General features: G+C 38.0%; 1 pseudogene; it reads right to left on the bottom strand.

The window, feature by feature from the left end:
* LOC143645637 (E3 ubiquitin-protein ligase TRIM58-like) overlaps positions 1–5,177 on the bottom strand; it is a 35,712-nt pseudogene extending 30,535 nt beyond the window's left edge.
* Positions 5,178–21,147: the final 15,970 nt, after the last annotated feature.

Genomic DNA, 21,147 nt, shown 5'->3' with positions numbered 1-21,147 from the left:
AAATTTTCCTCTGGATCTGGACCTGCAAAAATTCAAGCTAGGTTATTTGCTGCCAACATACAAAGGAGGGACAATCATAGGATACATATACTCATTTCCATATGGCAAAATTGGAAGGAACATGGAATCACAGTACCCAAAGCAGCTTTGAAAAACCTGTAGGACAAAGTCCATTAGATTTCAAAATGTGAGAGTCATTTATCTTTTGGGCTTTAGAAAGTAGCACTCCCACCCTTTCCAAGGGCCTAAGTAGCAGCTTGCCTCTCTCTGAATGCAACATGGGGGACATTAGGGAGATCAACTTTTTCTTGGCTCCACCCTCTCCAAGAATTGTGTCTGTACCCGGGCTCTCTGCCATCTCTGGGGCACGTGCTCAACCCCTTCATGCGGTGGCATCCAGGCACTCCCCAACCCCAAGGAATGTGCTCCACCCTCTCCAAGGCCTGAGGTGGCATGACTCTTCCAATGCAATGTGGTGGAAGACCTGTCCTTTGCCTTCAAAGCAAAGTTACCCTCTCCATATGCTTGAGTGGGTCTGCCCTCATGGTCTGAGGCTTCTTGATTTCAGACCCTGGTCTCCATGATTTACCTCTGAAGTTATTTTTCCTCCAATGTGTCCCTTATCTGTCCCTCTCAGACCCAATTGGCCATGATTTTATACAGATCCTGTAACACACTCATTGGCTTTCTATGCAGTAGCCTTGGATAGTGCCCATCAGACATAAGGAGTTTCTACAAATCCTTCCTTGATAACTCTATGTACAATACTGGCTTTCTCTAAAATGGCTGACTGTTTCCACATTTGACCAACTCCTCACACAGGGCACCATTCTCTGGGGTCTCCATTCCTGGGAGCCCAGAATTTCAAAAAACATCAATTTCTGGTTTCTTTGTACCCAACAGTTTGGTTTTCAGCTTTTCTCTCTCCTGTCATATGTCACTATAATCTGTGATCAGAAACCAGGATGCACTTTCTATATTTAATTTGGAAATCTCTTCTGCTAAATATCCAAGTTCACAGCTTTTAAAATCTGCCTTCCAGCCAAAGCCACTCGTCACTTTTGCCAGATTATATGCCATTTTAAAACAAGGATTACCTTCCTACCAATCTGTAGTAATACACACCTCATTTCTGTCTAAAGCCTGATCAGAGATATTTTTAGTGATCGCATTTCTACCAACAGTCTCTTCAAAGCATTTTAGATCTTCTCTATAAAGTTTCTCACACTCCTCCAGATTCTTCCCCTTATCCATTTAAAAATCTGTTCAAATATGTTTGGTATTTGCAAACCACAGCAGCACCCCACTCCTGGTACCAAGTTTAGCTAGCGTTCTCTAGAGAGACAGAATCAGCAGGAGATATCCATAGATATAAAATTTATAGAAGTGTCTCACATAACTGTGGGAATGTAGAATCCAAGTTATCTAGGGCAGGCCACAAGTTGATAACCAATGAAGGTCTTCAATGAACTCCTATGAGAGGCTGGCTGGGTAACTGTGGGAATGTAAAAGTCCAAGGTCTGTACAGCAGACCAGAAGCTGATAACTCTGATGAAGTTCCTCAGTGAACTCTCAAGAGAGGCTGGCTTGACAACTGTGGGTATGGAAGGGTCCAAATCTATAGGGCAGGCTGTGAAGCTGGTGACTCCAATGAAGGGTCTGGATAGACCCCACAAGAGAGGCTCACCAGCTGAAACAGAGTGACTGTATTTTCTGAATCATCCTTAGAAGCCTTTCTGTGATTAGATTAAGCATCACTCATTGCAGAAAACACTCCCCTTAGCTGATTATAAATGCAATCAGTTGTGGATATAGTCGACACAAACATAATTTGAGTCCATCAAGTGTTCTCATAGCAAGAGGCAAGCCAGCATTAGCCCAATCAGATGACTGAGCACCATCACCTGGCTAAATAGACACATGAACCTGACCATGACACCATCCAATGGTCTTAGCCCTTGATCTTGGTTTTCAACCCTGTAAAACTTATTCCTGCAAAGGAGAAGCTAAGCCTATGTAAAATTAAGCCTGAGTCATCCCCCAAAGAACCTCTTTTGTTGTTCAGATGTGGCCTCTATCTCCAGGCCAGCTTGGCAGGTGAGCTCACTGCCATCCCCCAACATAGGACTTGAATCCCAGGGGTGTAAATCTCTCTGGCAAAGTGGGACAGAACTCCTGGAATTATCTGGGACCCAGCATCCTGAGATTGAGAAAGCCTTCTTGACCAAAAGGGAGAAGAGAGAAGTGAGACAAAATAAAGTTTCACTGGCTGAGACATTTCAAAAAGAGATGAGAGCTTATCCCACAGGTTATTCTTATGCATTATATACCTATCCCTTTTCAGTTTTATGGTGTATGGGGGTGGCTAGAGGGAAGTATCTGCAACTGTTGATGGGTGCTGCAGTAGCCTTGATTCTTGAAGATGATTGTATAACAATATTGTTTTTACAATGTGATTTTGTGATTGTGAAATCCTTGTGTCTGATGCTTGTTTTACCCAGGGTATGGAAAAATGAGTAAAAAATGATAATAAATAAATAAATAATAGGGTAGACAATGGATAAAATAAATTGGGGAGATTGAAATACTAGTGGTCAGTGAGAGGGAGGGGTAAGGAGTATTGGATGCATAAGCTTTTCTTTTATCCTTTTATTTCTTTCTCTGGAGTGTTTCAAATGTTCTAAAAATGATCATGGTGATGAATACACAACTGTGTGATGATATTGTAAGTCACTCATATACACTCTTATACACTCGTATACACACAGTATGTGTGTGATAATTTCTCAATAAAAATATTTTTTAAAAAGGAAAGAATACACTAAAAATTAAATCTCCTTTCAACTCTAGAATACCTGCTAGAGGTAAACATATTTAGTTTATTTATATAAGACACCCACAAGTATTCACACATCACCCATTTTTTTATCACCCATTTTTAATAGAAAAAAACTTTATTTCCAATGTCATACAAAAGTCTTATATGCAAATTGTTTTTAAAAGGAGAATGAAAGTAAAGTTGTAGATAATGTTGCACATAAAATAACAGAATTCATGGAAGCATTTGCAAGGTGGAGAACATAGCATTTGTTTTGGTGTTAGGAAGAAATAAACACATTGACACGTGTAGGTAGTGTAAAGTACCCTCAGAGAGACAAAATCAAAATGTTAGGCAAAGCAAGCAGAAGAAAAACATTTCTAATATTTTGGTACAACAGTGAATGGGTTAATTTTGTTGGAATTAACAGTGGGCTAATTGGAGAGTTGTGAAATGTAACTCAGCATCCTAGAAAGCCTTGATGAACAGACTAGAGTGTAGACATTTTATGTTGTATTGAATGAATACAGAAAATATATTGAAGTTCTTTGAAAGATTACATTACCCACACATTCTATATGATAACTTCTGGATAAAACTAAGGCAGGAACCTACCACAAAAGTCTAACTTAGAAAGTAGTCAAAACCTGAAATAAGTAGGTGACAAAGAAATTAAAAACAAGTTTAATGAGAGATATTTCCAGGTAGATTTAGAGAGATGTTGAGGAGAGAATATACCAAACTGTGCCTTAAAACTAATGGTAATAAAACACAAATATTTGCAATTTATTACAATAAGGTAGTACTAAGGTTCATCATGCCAGTGGGTTGAGAATGAGTTTGACCTTCTTTATGCTGATAGCTGTTCTGGATGTTGAAAATTTAAATGCATTCAGAATGTACCCAAGGACTTCTGAAGTGTGCCACTAGGAAGAACTCTACACAGACTGTCACTGATGCCACCTTTAGGGACCAAGTACTCATCTATGTGCAATGAATGCAAAAATGATAATCAGCCATGCTCCTTACTGAGTGTTTCAAATAATAAACCCTGCAAATATTGGTTTTATAAAGAATGGACTATGTGCTTAACAACTCCATTTCTGCTTCAGGAACACACACGTTTAGGTTTTGAAGGTGGTCAGATTTGTGTGCTCAACCAGGTGCTATTGTTTATTTAAGCAATGTTTAAGCAATGTCAAAAAATGTTAATTAACATTAGTGAAACTATAAACATTATGTAAATAGCAAGTCCTTACAAGAATGAACATTATTGTAGAGAGTTTGTAATAATGATGCGCCATAAATGAGAACCTTTTAGAGAAAGAGATCCTAATAGCAGTGTTCAAGCTGTGAAAGCATTTCAACATGAGGGAAAAGACAAGTATGAGATAAAATGGCAAGGCAAGGCATCATGGGAGAGTTAGGCACCCCCAAGAGTTGTTGGTATTCAGAGCCTGAGCAGAGATCCCAAAGGGGAAATACCAGAACTAAAATCAAGAGGTTCCCAGCCTGAGTGTGAGTTGTCAGCAGATGGGGAAGTTGTTGGGGACCAGAGGCTAACCTAAGATAGCGATTGAGCCAACATGGCCACCCCGGCTAATGCAATGGCATCTATATAGTACAACAAGGTTCTTCACGGAAATAGGTTCCCGCCGCGACCTTCCCGCCGGCGCGAATTCCCCACCAATTATCTAACCAGTCCTCCCCGCCGGCGCGAATTCCCTCCTATCATAATGCCCACATACCCTACTCCCTCCCCAAGCCGGTATATATACACCCGGCTTGCTTAATAAAATTTGCAGCTTGATCAGAATCCTGTCTTGCTGTCCTTCTTGCGTCTCTCTGTCCCATAGCCATTCTTCCCTCAGCAGGTGGCGGACCCCGTTGACTGTCCTGCGGGTCAGGACAGGAAGTAGGAAGTGAGCAAGAGGTAGGAATCATTCAGGAGTACTGTGTGCTGTTCTTTGCCTCTGTTTCTCTGGGGCAGTTACTTAACATTTCTGCCTCAGTCTGTTCCTCTGTCAAAGCAGCATGCCCAGATCCCAAATGAGTCCTCTCCAAGTGCTGGGAGTGTAGGGCACAATGGCTCTCAAACGGTAGACTCTGGTGGCCTCCCTCAGGGGCACAGTGTGGTGGTTCAGGTGCTAAGGGCTGGTGTCACAGATCCAATGAAGTGGCCACCTGCTCCTCCTTACAGAAGCAGGTAAGCTCTTCCAATGTGGTTCACAGAGATGTGTCTCTACAGGCCACAGTACTCAGCACCAGCTGCAGCAAACTGTCCACCATGCTGGACAGCCAGCTGCCTGTTGGGCCAAAAACTTCCTGCAGAAGCAGTCAAGGCACTGGAGACAGGCATAGTTGCACTTCTGGACACTGGTGCCTTCTTTCAGAACTCAGAGATGTACCTGAGGCAGAAACTGTGGCTGCAGTCAATAGTGATGGAATCCTGCAGAAAATCCAGACAGAAGACCTCTTCCTGAAGTCAGTTCCTTGGCAGCCTGGAGGCCAGGCTTGCCCAGTATCACCTGGCCCCACTGATAGCAGCATTGCCTTTCCTTGGTTACCTCAATATCTCCTCTTGTGGTCTGACACACAAGGGGAGGAATCCACAGTTTCAGGAGAGGCAAGCACAGGGTGGGTTTTTTGCACTGGCTCAGATTCAAGTCCAAATAAGCCCATCCTAGTGAAACATTATATTTTAGACATGCTTAACCACATATATAAACATTTTAATAACCCTCAATATAGAGGAAAGTGAATATTGCTAGTTGGAATTCCTCCTATTAGGCCTTAATGGAAATTATAATCACCTATTTCTAATTGTCAATAACTTTGGAGAACATTTTATCTCTTTCTTTCCATTATTTGCTCCAGCGTCCCTGGAATGTCTCTTCCTCATACTCAAAATTAATTTTTCTTTTTAACTTTTTTATTGTATAATAGAACATATACACAAAGCTTTCAAAGCACTCTTTAACAAGTAATTAAGGGCAGATGTCAGGGTTTGTCATGGGGTATGATATCGTCATCCCAGATAAAAATCATTTTCTGTAATCTTTTTCTAAAACCTCCACTTTCCATCTTCAATTCATTACTTCATCACAAAGAAATGAGAAAATGCATAAAGGGGAGATGACAGAATGCATATGTATAATGATAAGGTTTTGCCCCAGGAATAATTCAGTACATGTAAACTAATATTTGGTCCAGGTGCCAAAGATACTAAAACAAATACACATGTGTTTGTGATTGTTGCAAAGTACATTTAGGCCAAGACATGCTTTAGAAGGAATAATTCAAGTAGAGACATTTCCTGCTATATCTATAGAATTGGGGAGGCTGAGACAGACATAGAAGGAAGAATATGGTTTGGCAGAGAGGGTGCCTTTGTTGCATGGAAGACTGAATCAGGATGGTCATCAAGAAAGCAGACAAGTACAAAGGTTTCATCTGAGTAAAATGTAATTTCAATAGTAATGTGTTCAAAATTGATAGTTGGACAAACCTGCAGCAATTCAATTAATCCTTACCTTCTTCAGTCAGCACAAGTTTGGTGATACCAAGTACAGAGGGCACAATGGTGATCAAAATGGATGTGGTTGTGTTTCTCACGGAGCCTTAACATTAATGGGGAGAGGTCAACATCTCATGAGACAAATACATAATTACAAACTAATTACTGGGAAAAATGAAATACAGCAATACTGTGGGACTATACAAGGGGACCTCAAACTAGTTGGCAGGGTTAGGGACAGGGTCTTGGAAGTCTTTAAACCGATATCTGAAGGATAAGTAGAGCTGGCAGGCAGGAAGTGAATCTTTGGCAGGGCTGCACAGTCAGAGGGCACTGAATGCAAAGCGGAAAGAAGAAGAAGGGAATAGGGTGCACCCAGATACTGGGAGAAGGTCAGGTAGGCTGGCTGAAGTGCTGGACAATTGTGAGCAGATAAAATTTCTGAAAGGAGTAGGGCCACATAACTCATGTCAGGAATCTCATGTAAGGTTTGGGGGTCCTTATTCTAAAGAGAAAGACTTGGCATAGAGCTTTGACAGTGAGTAAAAAAAAAAATTAAAACTGATAGATTTTTTAAGAGCACACATAGACAAGTAGGAGCAAAGCATTAAAACCATGAAGAGAGCAAAAGGCAGTGGGCTAAACAACAGGAAAGCAGGACCTGGTTCCAGGCTGAATGTTACAGTACTTGCTGGCTGAGAGGATTTAGACAATTTTATCCTTCTGTGCCTCATTTCTTCTGACACACAATTAGGACAGTGTTTGTGCCCCATCTATAGGGATGTTGAGAGGATTCAATAAGCTAGCAGATTATATTGCACGATTAAGATAGGTCCTGGCCTGTAGTGAGTAAATAGATTAAAGAAAATGGAAGAAATAGCAAAACTTAGAACAATAGTGAGACAGAATGTAAGCTGTGTTAGAACAGGGTATTTTGACCATTTTATTGAATATGTGTCTCCAGTCCCTTGAATATTACCTGGCACATACAGACAATCAATAAGTAATAGCTGAATAAGTAAAGTAATGAATGAACAAGTGGAATCAGTACAGTTTAACATATGAGGATGACAGAGGACAGAATTTTAAAGAAGACCATATTCAATTAAATTCAATAATAGGATCTGAATTTTCTTGTTTAAAATATGATCTTGCTGTATCTCTCTATGATTCTGGCTGATGCTGGAACATTTTTTTTTCTATTTTATAATTATTTAACTGAAGAAATGTGTCAGTTTGCTAATGCTGCCAGAATGCAATATACCAGAATTGGATTTGGTTTTATAAAAGGGATTCATTAAGTTATAAGCTACAATTTTAAGTCTGTGAAAATGTTCAAATTAAATCACCAAAAAGGAGAATATCTTCTCAGAAGAAACACCAATTTTCTCTGTCTTGGGTTTCCTTTTCATATGGGAAAGCACATGGTGACATCTGTTGTCCTTCCCTTCCAACTTCTGCTTTCAAACAACTCTCAACTTCTGGCCTTTTCTGGAGCTACTGGCATCTTCTGCATCTCCAAATATCTGTGTCTGTGTTAACTCTCCAAACATCTGATCTCTCTTTGTGTGGACTCTTGTTAGGACTACAACAAACTAATTAAGACCTGCCTTGAATGGACATCATATCTCAATCTAGTCAAAAGGTCACAACCACAATTGGGTGTATCACATCACCACGGAAACAAGCTAATCAAAACAGCCTTCCCTAATAACAAATCTGCCCCCACAGTATTGGGTTAGGATTAAAAGCCATGACTGTTTTGGGGTACATAACAGTTTCAAACCAGCACAAGACACAATAGGGCAATATATTTGTTCAAATTTATGTGTGACTTGCTAACACAGATAACTTGATTCGAGATTTCCTAGTGCCTGGTAAGCTAAGGTAAGATCACACTGGCTTATGGTGAAGGGGACATTGATGTGGGAGTGCTGACATCATATGGCACATCTTTTCTTTTTGGTTATGGCATTGATAAATTAAAAGCCCTTTTTGTTTCTGGCATTGGTAGGGTAGGCCAAAGATTTTTCCCATTGTAATTTGTAAAAAAAATTTTCCTATGGCACATCCATGCAGATAATAATGGACTTAAGTAAAACTATATTTCATTGTACTTATAAATGGATAAGTGAATTAATCTCCAGACACTTTTTGGTTTCATACAGATGGTCCAACTTACATTTGCATTTTCTCATGGTCTTTCTTCTGGGATAAATAAAATATCCTTTTGTTTGTCCTCATATAACCATATGTTGATGCATCCACTATTTTAATCTTTACTTTAATACCATCCTTTATCTCCTTTAATAGGTTACATATTTCCAGATCATTTAGCTAACTGTACCCACTGCTCTAATATTCCTTTCCTTTGTACATTTCCTTCTCTGACCTAATATCAATTCCCTGAATTCCAGAATTCTCCAACATCTGTCCATTCCTCCTTGCTCTTGTTCTCTAATTTTTTGGGCATTACACCTTTGAGTTCCTGAAATAAATTCTTCATGACAGAAAATCTTTCTTTTCTTCCCTGAACTTTTCTCACAGAAGCCCTGAGCTCTGTGTGGTCACAACTCTTCCCTCAGTGTCAGGGATTCACAATCTTCTTAGCCCATGGCTTAGTCTTCCCTGCCAAAATAGCCCCCTACCCCATAAAAAAGAAGGAAAAATATTCAGAACAAACCTGAAATTCAACAGCCACTGACTCAGCATTTTCCCTCCTGCTTCTGATTCTTAGGACCTCTATTTTCATTTAAGCAACATGCATTTTTATCCTTTTCCCTTTTCTGAAGAGCCTATGTTGATAGATTCAATGGGCTGAGGTTATTTAATTATCCCTTTGGGTTCAGCCTCCTCTTCCTGTAGCTGGGTAAAGAGCTTATGCATCTGACCACATATCTGTATTTATAATGGGGTGTGCTTAAATGGAAGAATTTCAGAGAGCAATATTAAAGCAGAGACAGTTTCTAGTAACTGTGCAGAACCACAAGGCTCTAAGAAATCTGTCAGAAATAATGCTGGCCCTTGGCCTGCAGCCCATGCATATGAACTCTAATCAGTATCTGTGTATGTTAAGAAGGTGTATTTACATAATAATTTTATATTTAAAAATTGATTTATATCAAGATATGCTGTTTCATAACTTAGCCTACTCAAGGGCAAGAATGGATTCTGTTAATGGTTTTAATCTCACATTCCCTTCCTCTTGGGTCTATATAGAGTAAAAACTCATTATAGCTTCTGGAATAAATGAATAAATGCAATACCTCATTTGAGATTAACAATCACTTTCTGAAAAGGTTGGTGTAAACCCTATCTGTATTGCAAACATGAGAAGCTTGAGACTCAACCAAATGTGCTAGCAAAAACATATCTGTTATTATAGTACCAGATCTGGTGTTCACTGACACTTGTGTCTACGCCATCATTCAACAGACCATTTTAGAAGCCAGGCATCATTTGAATGGCTCAAGATACAGAGCTAAATAAATGGAAGTGTCTAGAGCTCATAGTCCAGCTATGGGGAAGAACTGTTATATGGACAAAATCAAAAAAGGGGGACAGGGCAGGACATCATAGCTTAGCAGAGTTCCCACCTGCCATGCTGGAGACCTGGGTTTGATTCTCAGGACCTGCCCATAAAAAAAATAGAACAGGGCGGGCCGCGGTGGCTCAGCGGGCAAAGTGCTTGCCTGCTATGCCGGAGGACCTCGGTTCGATTCCCGGCCCCAGCCCATGTAACAAAAACGGAGAAACAGAATACAATAAAACAAGAAAATGTTTAAAAATGTTTCCCTTTCTTCCTTCCTTCCTTCCTTCTATCCTTCCTTCCTTCTCTCTGTCTTTCCTTTAAAAAAAAAAAAAAAAAAAAAAAAAAAAAAATAGAACAAATTTTACTAGAAACACAAACAAGTACATCAGGAACTGCCAGAGGGGACAATGCATGTGAATATGGGGAAGGAAGGGTCTGAGAAAGTTCACAGTGGAAATGTTATTTGAAAATAGTGTACATGCAAGGCCTGGAATTACCAGCCCTGCCTCTCAGTTCTAATGGAACCCAATCAGAATAAATGTCCATGCAAAGCTCAGGAGCAGACAAAAGGTTCTATGTTTTGGAACTTCCAGTATTTTGATGAGGCTATAGTTTAGCTGGTGAATGAAATACACTAGATTATAAACCTTTTGTCATGCTATGCAAAAAAGGAGAAGATATTTTTTATAGGCAATGGGTACCAGTGATGATTTTCAACAATTATTATCATGAGATATAATATTCAGGTCCTATTCTGTTTTCAAATGATTGTTGGCATTGAAGTCCCATGATAGAATTAGAGGCTTTGTCCATCATTGCAGACTTTCTAGGTGACTGGAAGGAAATGGGACTGCAGAGTTGTGGGCTTTTCTGTCAATTTTTACAGCCAGCCAAAATAAAACTTCATATGATTCCATATGATAATTATAAAAACAGACTCACTAGGCTTCTCAGACTACTCTTCCAAATAAGGTCTCAAAAGTTTCTGTGATGACTTTTCAGAGATATCTGAAACCCCTATTCTATCTCATCTATTTAAAGTGCATAGGATTTATCCAGGTATATACAGTTTCAAAGAACCACAACTAATGGTCTACTATGGGATTCAGTGTTTGATATTGTGCTATTATTTATATCAGCTTTAAAAAAAATAGTGTATTTGCTCTTAGTACTTACATGATATACCCATGCTAAAAATATCCATGTTCAAGAGATTTTTAAAAACACCTGAATATATTACATGAAGAAAAAATTAATGACATAATGCAGGTTTTTTCTTCTTTATATATGATTTCAAGGAAGACAAAGGGGATATTTATTGTATTTATTGGTGGTAGAGTTGGGTGGAAACAATCAGGAAGAAATCTTTCCTTTTTAAAAAAATGGACAAATTTTCAAAGTTTATAGGTAAAGAAGGTAATAGAGCCACAGTCGGAGTTTCATGAGTAATAATGAGTACAGAACTACTTTATCTGCAGCCTTCCTGAAGCATGCTGCCTTCTCTGAGGGCTGTGCTTCAAGAGACTCCTACATAAGATAACATGCATCCATTTGAGAATCTAATGAGACCTTTCAATTGTGCCAAGAGAAAAGCTTGAAAAGAAGTGGAAATTCTTAATCTGATTTAGAGAAAACAGAGAGAAGATAAATATATATGATTTTTACAAAGAGGAATTCAAATCTCCCTGTTTGATCATTGAAGTAGAAATATTTTAATAGATGGAGACCTTTGGAAAATATGCTTTATTTCAATAAAAAGGAAAACATTCTAAACTCATTACTGAAGTAGTCAAACAGAATACTCTCTTAAATTGGAATGACGTGTAGTAATATTTTGATTAGCTTTCAAATTACCTCTAAATATCTAGAATTTTCAAATAATGCAATATATGACTGTGAGAAATAATTGCATAATTTTAAATTTTCTATAAACTTATAAAGGACTTAAATATAGACTTATAAAGAAAACAAAAAATCTCTGGTAAGTATAAAAGAATTATTTTTTTTCTTTTACATGGGCAGGTACCAGGTCTCCAGCATGACAGGTGAGAACTCTGCCAGTGAGCCACCATGGCCTACCCTAAAAGAGTTTTAAAATAGAAATTCTGGATGAAAATTTGTGTAGTGAAAAGAGTGATTAGATTTGTGGTTACAGTGTGGTACACATAAATGGGTGTTTATTTTTAACTCAGCAATATGTGATAATTGACATCTAAGAAAATATGATCAAAAATGAATTTATGTTCAGAATAAGAAACCAGTGACTGGATTCTCATTCCTTTATGAAGTAAAATATATAGCAAATGACCATAGCTGAACATCCCTCAACATGTATCATGCAATGTACTACCAGATGATGTGATACTCTTGAAAAATAAAGGGCTATTAGAAAGGAAACTAGAATTATATATAGATTTTGGAATGAGGGAAAGATCACCTAGTCTTTTTCATTTTGAAGGACACAGAATAAGGCCTTCAGAAATTAGTTCTTATAAATACCATGGATGCATGATTGCTTATGTTATGAATATAACCTCTAATGTATATTACAATTTGAAACCTATAATGTATACTACAATTATAATTTATACAATTTAATGCTGTATATTTTTAATCATCATCATGAACATTATTCTTACAGGGTATATTTATCCATTTGTCTTCTAATATCCTCTTGTCATAGAAAAGAGACTCACCCTCCTCTCATGACATGGTTGAAAATTGGAAGGAATCTTCCTAACATACTCCCACCTCCATAGTTCAACTTATTCTGGCTGCCCTGATGACTTGTGAAGCATGACATGCTCTGGGTTATGGCAATGTATATTGTCTATCCTCCACATTCTCTCTGGTTTGTTCTCCTGCATGTGTAGGCTGGAACCTCCCTTGGAGACCTGGACACCCTCTCATCTCCTTCTATCCAGGTGTGGCTGATGTATACAAGATTGTTATTTCTCCTCTGCAGCTGGCAGAAAAAGTGACACCATAATCTGCTTTGCAAGAGCTATCATTCTTTTCTCTAGTTTTCAGTAAGGAGGAAGAAGTTACAAGATACAGATTTGTGATCACAGCTGAAGAGCCCATTCCTAATACCAGGCTATTTATTATGTAGTCTTTAAATGGTGTTATAAATATTTTTTTCAAAATTTGATGATGCAACAAAATATTTGAGAGAAATTACCTCAAGGTAGCTGTGTACAGATATGTACAGAAATAATTGCATTGTACTCCATATGCCTGTAGTTTCTTTCCTTCCCCAAGTTTCCTAAAAAACATACACAGGAATCATATTACTTAAAAATATATATTAGTTAAATCAAGCATCAGTAGCAATAAATGATAACAGCCTACCCCATGAGACTATAGGCTTTGTGTGATTCACTGATGTAATCCAATCAACATGTGGGTGTGATTGATATATCCCAATCAAAGTTTGCATGATTCATTGGTGTATCTGAAGGCATCTTAGAGCACCTGGTGCAAAGTTGAATAAATGAATGATTAAAAAAAAACATTAAATGAAAATTTTTTTATTTTTATTTATTCAATTCTTTAATATATTCAAAAGACATAATTTTAATTTAACTAGAAATATTAATAAACTCTTCTTAATTATAGAGAATTTCAATACATGTGGACTTTTTCTCCAATACTGCTTTATTACAGATGAGTTGTGAACCTTTTCTTTTTTGGTTAATATTCCAAAACTTACACTAAGACTGTTTTCTCAGTCGAATTCAGATGTTGTCTTTTCTTTGGTAAATTGACAGTCACACTTAGAATTAACTTGGAAAAAGATTGGTAATTGGTAATTGCAGAATTACATCCATCCTCTGAGTGTTTTAACTACAACTCAGCCTCAGTGTGCAAAGTTGAATCTCATAAGACTGGTTTCCTTGTTTAGTAACATGAATGGCAAATTACAGAAGAATATCTGAGAGCTGGATTCTCAGAAGGGTAACATCCCCTCCAAAACATGGGATGATTGAGAGATGACTGTTTAACCTACTATCTCACATCAGCAGAAGATGTCAAATTTCACATCATCCAAAGAATGAACCATCTTATTTGGCTCAGAGAAGGACAATGCAGACCCTGTACAGCCTGCTCTAGCCTTAAGGCTCTGGGAAATCATTGTCTACCACCTGTGCTTACTGACCCAAAGAGAACAGGTAGGTGAGAAAAATGCATATAGGTGAGTATTTTTTAAGCAGGAAGTCAACATGTGTGTGTGTCCCTGTCAAATGTCATATAATTCCCATCCATTTGGTGGTTACAGTGGGTGGTTGTTGAATCTTAAAATGAAACTGACCTCAAGAACTTGTTCTTAATTATCAAGGCAAGTTTAGTTTTTGTAGATGTCCCTTCTATTTTGGCACAAGGTAAATTATCTTGGCAAAATTGATAACTGCAATAACTTGTAAGTAAATAAGAAACAGATCTTCAGAAACCAAAGTTTTATTAAGTTATCACTGGTCAAAATTGTATTTAATAAGAATAACATACTTTATTGTGTTTATTTTCACATAATTTCAAAGAAAGTGGTAATATTAGATATGAAATTATACCAGCTGCAAGGTAGTGGTAACTGAAGTAGACAACATTTTGGAAGTGTTTCAACTCATTGCAATTAAAATAACTCTACCACTTGGACCTAATTAGTATTTAAGTAATCAGTATTTCAAATTGGTGATTTCTTCATCACTGAAAGTATTTAAAGAAAGAAAGCAAAAACTTTCTGTTAACTTGTTCCTTCGAACATGTTTTGTTGGAGGGACTTTGGATGACAAAGGAATTCAGTGCTATGTCCTTGGAGCTTGCTATATTGTAATACAATGCATTTTTACTTTCCTTGTTGTTTCTGAAAAGAGATCCTCATTTTCCTCCATATTAAATTAGTTTGCATTATCCACTGTCTGTTTAAAAATTGAGTACCACAGTACTATTCTTATAAGAAAGAGTGAAAGCCAAGGCCATAAAAAACCATTTTCCTTGATGGCCTTGTTATTTTACAGAGAATTTTGAACCTTGCTGTGAGCCAAGAAATCCACCATCATACTTCCCTCTTTCTGAAAAATCAATCTATGTGCATTAAATAATAGTGTCCCAATACCTCTTAGGTATTCATTCCAATGGTTTCAAGCCAGAATCCAGCTCTTTCAGAATATTCTGCCTTCAAAGACACATAAAACCAGTAAGGTAAATTCTAGGAAGAGTATTCAGGTAAGATGATATTTGAGCAAAGATTGGTAGGACATGAGAATTGTGCCACCTGGAAATTTTTAGAAGATTGTAGATAATTGGAAGTGTTAGGTGGAAAGGTGGGAAAGTTCTGTATAGTATGAAAAATACTAAGGAAGCCGCAGGATCAGGAGCTGTCTGGGCAAGGAGGAACATAAGATGAAAAGTTTGGAAAGGTAATTGGATGAGAGAACAAGTAGGGTCTTATAAACTGTCAAGGCTTTGGCTTTCTCTGGGTAAGCAAGGAGTTGCTAAGTGATTCAAGCAGAGAGATAGTGCTCTGTTTTATGTTTCAAAAGTTTTGCTGTTGTTAAAAAAAAGCTTTTCTGTTGTTGCTTTATTGATTATTTAGTAAAGAAGAGCAGGTGGAAGCCTGAAAGGAGACATTGCAATGATCCAGATGAGAGATAATGGTACTTTTCCCAGGGTGGAAGCAGAGTTAGTGTGAAAAACACCAACTGGATTCTGGATATACTTTCAAATTAGAAATAGCAGGTTTTGATGACGGATGGCATGAGGGATTTGAGGAAAACAAGAGTTAATTTCAAGGTTTCTGGGCTTACAAGTGAGAGGATGAAGTGGCCAATAATAAGATGGGAGGACCCAATTAGGCAGCTTAGGACATGTTAAGTTTGAGGTGGCAATGAAAATAAGGATGGATGACAGATTAATATATGGAGGCCAAATGTGAACAAGGCAGAACACTTTTGGTATATGACAAGAATAAACCCTGATTGCAGGAGATTTAAGTAAGGAAGGAAATAGTAATAGGCCACCTGGGAGAGGCAACATCTTTAAAGAATGGAAAGAGTTTACAAAAGTGAACAAATGCAGATAGCATTTGGACAGCAGAATAGAACAAAGATACTTCATAGTTTTTTAAAAATATTTTTTAACAGGAGGAGAAAATTAACATATGTACATGTTGAGGAATTGATCAACTAGAGGGGGGCATTCCTGATTTGGAAGAATAAGAGGAGGATGTGATACCTGCAATATCTTCCAGCACACAGGAAGATGGAGCAACCAGTCTCCAACTGGAGGGATTTGTCTTAGATCTGCCACAAACAGTTTAATCAGAAGAAAACAAGAAAGAGGGCACATCTAAATATAATAACTAGCATCATAAAGCTTCTAGAAGAAGAAGAGCGAAAAAGAAACAAACTTTTGGACCATGCTGGGGTGGATTCAGGGCCTATTCACTTGCAGGGTCAGGGCTGGAGTTTAGGGATTGGGCTCCTGACTGCCCAGAAACCCAGAAAAGATGGGCTATGGGGTGGACTCAAAAAGGTTCAGAGACATGGCCAGAGGCCAAGTGTGGATGCTTTCAAGTCAGGATGGGGTCAGGGAAGGGATTAGAATGTGATCTCAGGTAGGATCAGGGAGTCAGGGTTTGGGTTTGGGCAAAGATAAGGGAGTGGCTAGAGATTTAATTCCACTCAGTTAAGGGGTGGGATCAGGGCCCAGTCAGGTGGTATGCTGTGTCCATGGCCCATGGGCACGGGTCCAGGGAAGTTGGTGAGGAGCACAGTGGGGAAAGGCTGTTTTGGTGGAGTCTGTAGATGCTGCTGCTACTGCTTCTGCTGGTGGTAGTCCTATCTGCTGTCCATTTTGTGGCAAAATCTCTTCCCACTGACCCTCCAATGCTCCAGGTGAGGAACAGACCCTACAGGGAGAGGGGTAGGCAGTGTGGCCCCACTCACCCCAGAACTGGAGGTATCCAGAGTGGAGCCCAGAGCTTGAGGTCAGAGTGGGCTGGTGAAACCTGTCAGTACTGAATCCCAGGTATGTAGGGCTGGGATCAGCTTAGGTGGGAAATGCTAAGGAGAGTTGGGTTTTGTGAGGGAGCAGGAAGGATTGGGGTAGAGACAAGGATCCCTGGTGCTTGGATGTCACCTGAGTCTCATCTCCTCTGTAAACCCCCCAACCAAGAGGCCCCAGAGATAGAATCAACTGACATGTAAGATATTCACAAGGTCTAAGATATTTCCTATGTTTTCTTCTAGATGCTTCATAGTCAGCAGAAGAGACACCTACAGAAATGTCAACCCTCTCTAATACAAGTGTGATGGTGGCCAGCAAAAGAACAACTCACATACGCTCTGATGGAAAGATGTTTTATTCACATAAGGAAGAGACAGAGCAAGTTCAGCTTCATATTGTTGGCATTGTTTTCCCATAGCTAGCAGGTCTCAATCATTAGCTGATGCAAGCAGAAATTCTCCAAAGGAGAAATATAAGGGGGAAAAGTACATGAAAAGATGCTCATCATCACTAGTCCTTAGGGAAATGCAAATAAAAAAAATGAATTACCATTTTCCACACACTCAAGAGGCTACTATTTTAAAAAATGATAAATAATTTTGGAGAAGATTTTTAGAAATAGGAATATAGGTTCATTTTTGGTGAATGTGAACTGGTAAACAATTTAGCAGTTGTTTGGACAGTTAAGTATAGAATTACCATATCACCCAGCAATCCCACTTCTAAGTAAATAACCCAAAATATTGAAAGCAGGAACTTGTACAGATGCTTGTACACTGATGTTCATAGCTGTATTTTTCACAATTGCCAAAATATGGGAACAATTTAAGTGTCTATCAACACATGAATGCATACAAATATGGTATATATGTACAAAGTAACACTATTCACCTGTAAAAAAGAATGAAGCTCTGATTCATATAACAACATGGATAAACCTTGAGGACATCATAATGTGTGAAAGGAGACACAAAAAGACAAGCATTGCCTGACATCACTGATATGAAATTATTAGAATAAGCTGTTTTATAGAGTCAGAAGCTAGAATAGAGGTACCAACTGCTGTGATAAAAGTAAGGAATGGGGATTGTTTTCAATTTCTAGGCTGTCCCAAGAAAATACCATGAAATTGATTGGTGGAAACAATGGGGATTTATTAGCTTATAGTTTTGAAGCTGTGAAAATGTCTAAAATTGTATAATTGAGGTGATGCTACCTATGCCAAAACTGTGTGCTTTTAACCTCTGACTCCTCTGTCACATGGCAAAGCAAACAGAAGCATTTTCTGGCCACTTCTCTCTGTTCTGAGTTCTGGTTCAGCTTCTTTCTTCCTGCGGCTTTCTTTCTTTGTATTCATGCCATTTATAAAGGACTCCAAAAATAGGATTAAAGCCCATCATGAACGAGGTAGGTCACAACTTAATGCAGTAGTCTCATCAAAAGTTTCTACTTACACACAGAGGAATGACTTAAATTTAAGAATAAGTTTTTTCTAGGACACATACAGTTTCAAACCACCATGCATGCTTCATTTAAAGATACCAGCAGGCAGTCTTCAAGTAGAAAGCATCACCTTGATGATGTCCATGATAGGGACATTTTCAGAGCCTCAAACTCCAAGCTAATATATTCCCATTATTTAATTCAACACATTTCAAGGTACTTGACTGCAGTAGCCTAAGAATCTAAAACAGATTTTGTTCCAGACTGCAGGGTGCTGCTGTGTTAAAAATGTGGAAATGGCTTTGGAATTGAATAATGGGAAGAGGCTGGAAGAACTGTAAGATGCTTCTTAGGAAAGGCCTGGATTGCACTGAGAAGACTATTCAGTAGACAGATCAGTAAGAAATATTTATCTTAAAGGTATTTCTGATGAGGGCTTAGAAGAAAATATGAATGTGTTATTGGAAACTGTAGGAAAGATAATCCCTGTTTTAAAGTGGAGATAATTTGGCAAAATTGAGTTTGTGAGTGATGAACTCAAATATTTAGCTTAGGAGAGTTTCATATGAAATCTGGAACATGCAACCTGATTTTCTCCTTGTAGTTTATGGTAAAATGCAAGAGGAATGGGTTAGGCTTCTGAACAAAAAGAAGGCTGAAATTGATGGTTTTAATAATTCTGAGCTCCCTGAAAGTGAGTCCCCAAAGAATAGTGCTCTATTTGAGGGTTTAACTGAACATGGATCCAGGCTGCCATTTCAGTACAAGTCAGGATTGATGATGCAGTTGTGCAGTAAAGTTCCTTTGTATGATGGTTTGGACCTGTGTGTACTCCATGAAAAAACTAGCAAGTTTTTTGTGTGATCTGCATGAATGGAACCACTGCCATTCTGGACTAAAAGAGACAGAAAAAGGACAAACTGAAGGAAAACTCACTTCAATGGCAGAACAATGGAAGCTGAGGTCTGGACCACAGACATCTTCTAGGGGCAAGAGAGCAGGCCCACTCATGCATGTAAAGAGTGGGTTACCCACCAACATGCTTGGAGAGGGTGGGCTTTCTATTCTTTCATTCAGGAAGAACACTGCTTCCCCAAACTTCATAGGGGCTGAAGCATATACTCTGGGGATTGTGGAGAGCCTGGCTGCATCCACAGCATTTTCAGAAGAAGGAATCTTCACCCCAGCCCTGGGGGAGATCATGACAATGAGTGGGGTTGCACAAACACTTAAAAAGGATGGAGCTGCCACTCCATCAGGCCAGAAGAACAAAACATCATGCCATAGATGATTCTCAGACCTTGAAATCTAATGGAGTATTCCCTGCAGGGTTTTGTAATTGTTTGAGATCTGTGACCCCTAGTTACTTTCCAATTTATCCCTAAAGGAATGGGAATTTTTCATTGTTTATTGGAAGTAGGTAACTTATTCTCTTGATTTCACATGTTCACAATGGAGGGCAATTGCACTCCAGGACAGACTACACCCATAATTAATTTTGAGGAGACTTTGTATTTAACATTTTATACAGAAATGACTTCTCATTTTTGAATGTTTTGGTGGAGTAAATGTAGTTTGAATCTGGATATAAAATATATTTTTCAGGTAGAGAGGCTGCAGTGTAGTGGCTTGAAGCCTTGGAGGCCAGAAGGCACTGGGATGACATATTTAAAGTGATGTGAAAGAAAATGTCAGCCAAGAATTACACTTGCTAAATTCTCCTTCAAACATGAAGGAAAAATTAAAACATTCCCAGAGAAACAAAAACTGGTATTAGTTATTGTTAGCAATTGGAAGGAATGCTAAAAGGGTAAATTGAACTGAAAAGAAAGCAAGGCAGTAATTGAAAGCCATACAGAAAAGTCAAAACACCAGTAAATATGCAAGTATAAGTGTTGTACTTTGTAGTTGTAACTCTTTTTTATTCTTACATGATTTAGAAACCATAACACCAAAATGGTAACAGAAAAAGACATGGATTGTCTACAATATCTTACAAACTAGAATTTAAGACAAAAAAAGTTATGGCATAAGTAGGACAACATTACAATAAAACATTAATTCATCAAGAAGATGTAACAATATAAAATTAGGTGAACATGACACAGAGCACCAGGATACATAACCCAAAAACTGGTAATATTAAAGGTAGAAATAGACAGTTCTATGATTATACATGAAGGCATTGGTATCCCACTTCCATTAATATATAGAACAAGTAGAAAGTGATTAATGAGAAAAGAGAGTACTTGAACAAAGTTATAAACTACATAGTCCTCACAAACTATGAAGAGCACTCTGCACCAAAGGAGAAGAATAAGGCCTGTGCTCAATTACAGGTAGGATGATCCCCAAAATAGACCATACATTAGGCCACTAAACAAAGCACAATGCATTTAAAAAGGCTGATATCATACAAAACATATTTCCACCCAATGGAATGAAATTAGAAACTAATAAGAAAATAAGAACTGAAAAACTCACAAATATGTGGAAATTAAACAAAGACCCTTTACAATCAATTAGTTAAAGAAGAGAACAAAGAACTATGAGAAAATATTTTAGAAAATCTGAAATGAAAATGCCACATATCAGTAAGCTATGATGCAGAAAAGAAGGTCTCAGAGGAAATTTTATAGCTTCAAATAAATTCACTGAAAAACAAGAATTTTTGAAATACAATATCCTAACATTATGCTGCAAGGAACAAGAGAAAGTATGTACACAATTAAAATAAAACATAAAGAAGTAAAAAAATACTAGAGGAAAGATAAGCAAAATAGAAGGAAAGCAGAATCAACAAAAACAATTCTGTTACTTGACAAAATTGAC

This window comes from Tamandua tetradactyla, chromosome 9 (genome assembly GCF_023851605.1).
Source record: "Tamandua tetradactyla isolate mTamTet1 chromosome 9, mTamTet1.pri, whole genome shotgun sequence".
Classification (NCBI taxonomy): Eukaryota; Metazoa; Chordata; class Mammalia; order Pilosa; family Myrmecophagidae; genus Tamandua; species Tamandua tetradactyla.
The sequence above is the reverse complement of the archived record's forward strand: the minus strand, read 5'-3'. Positions and strand labels throughout refer to the sequence as shown.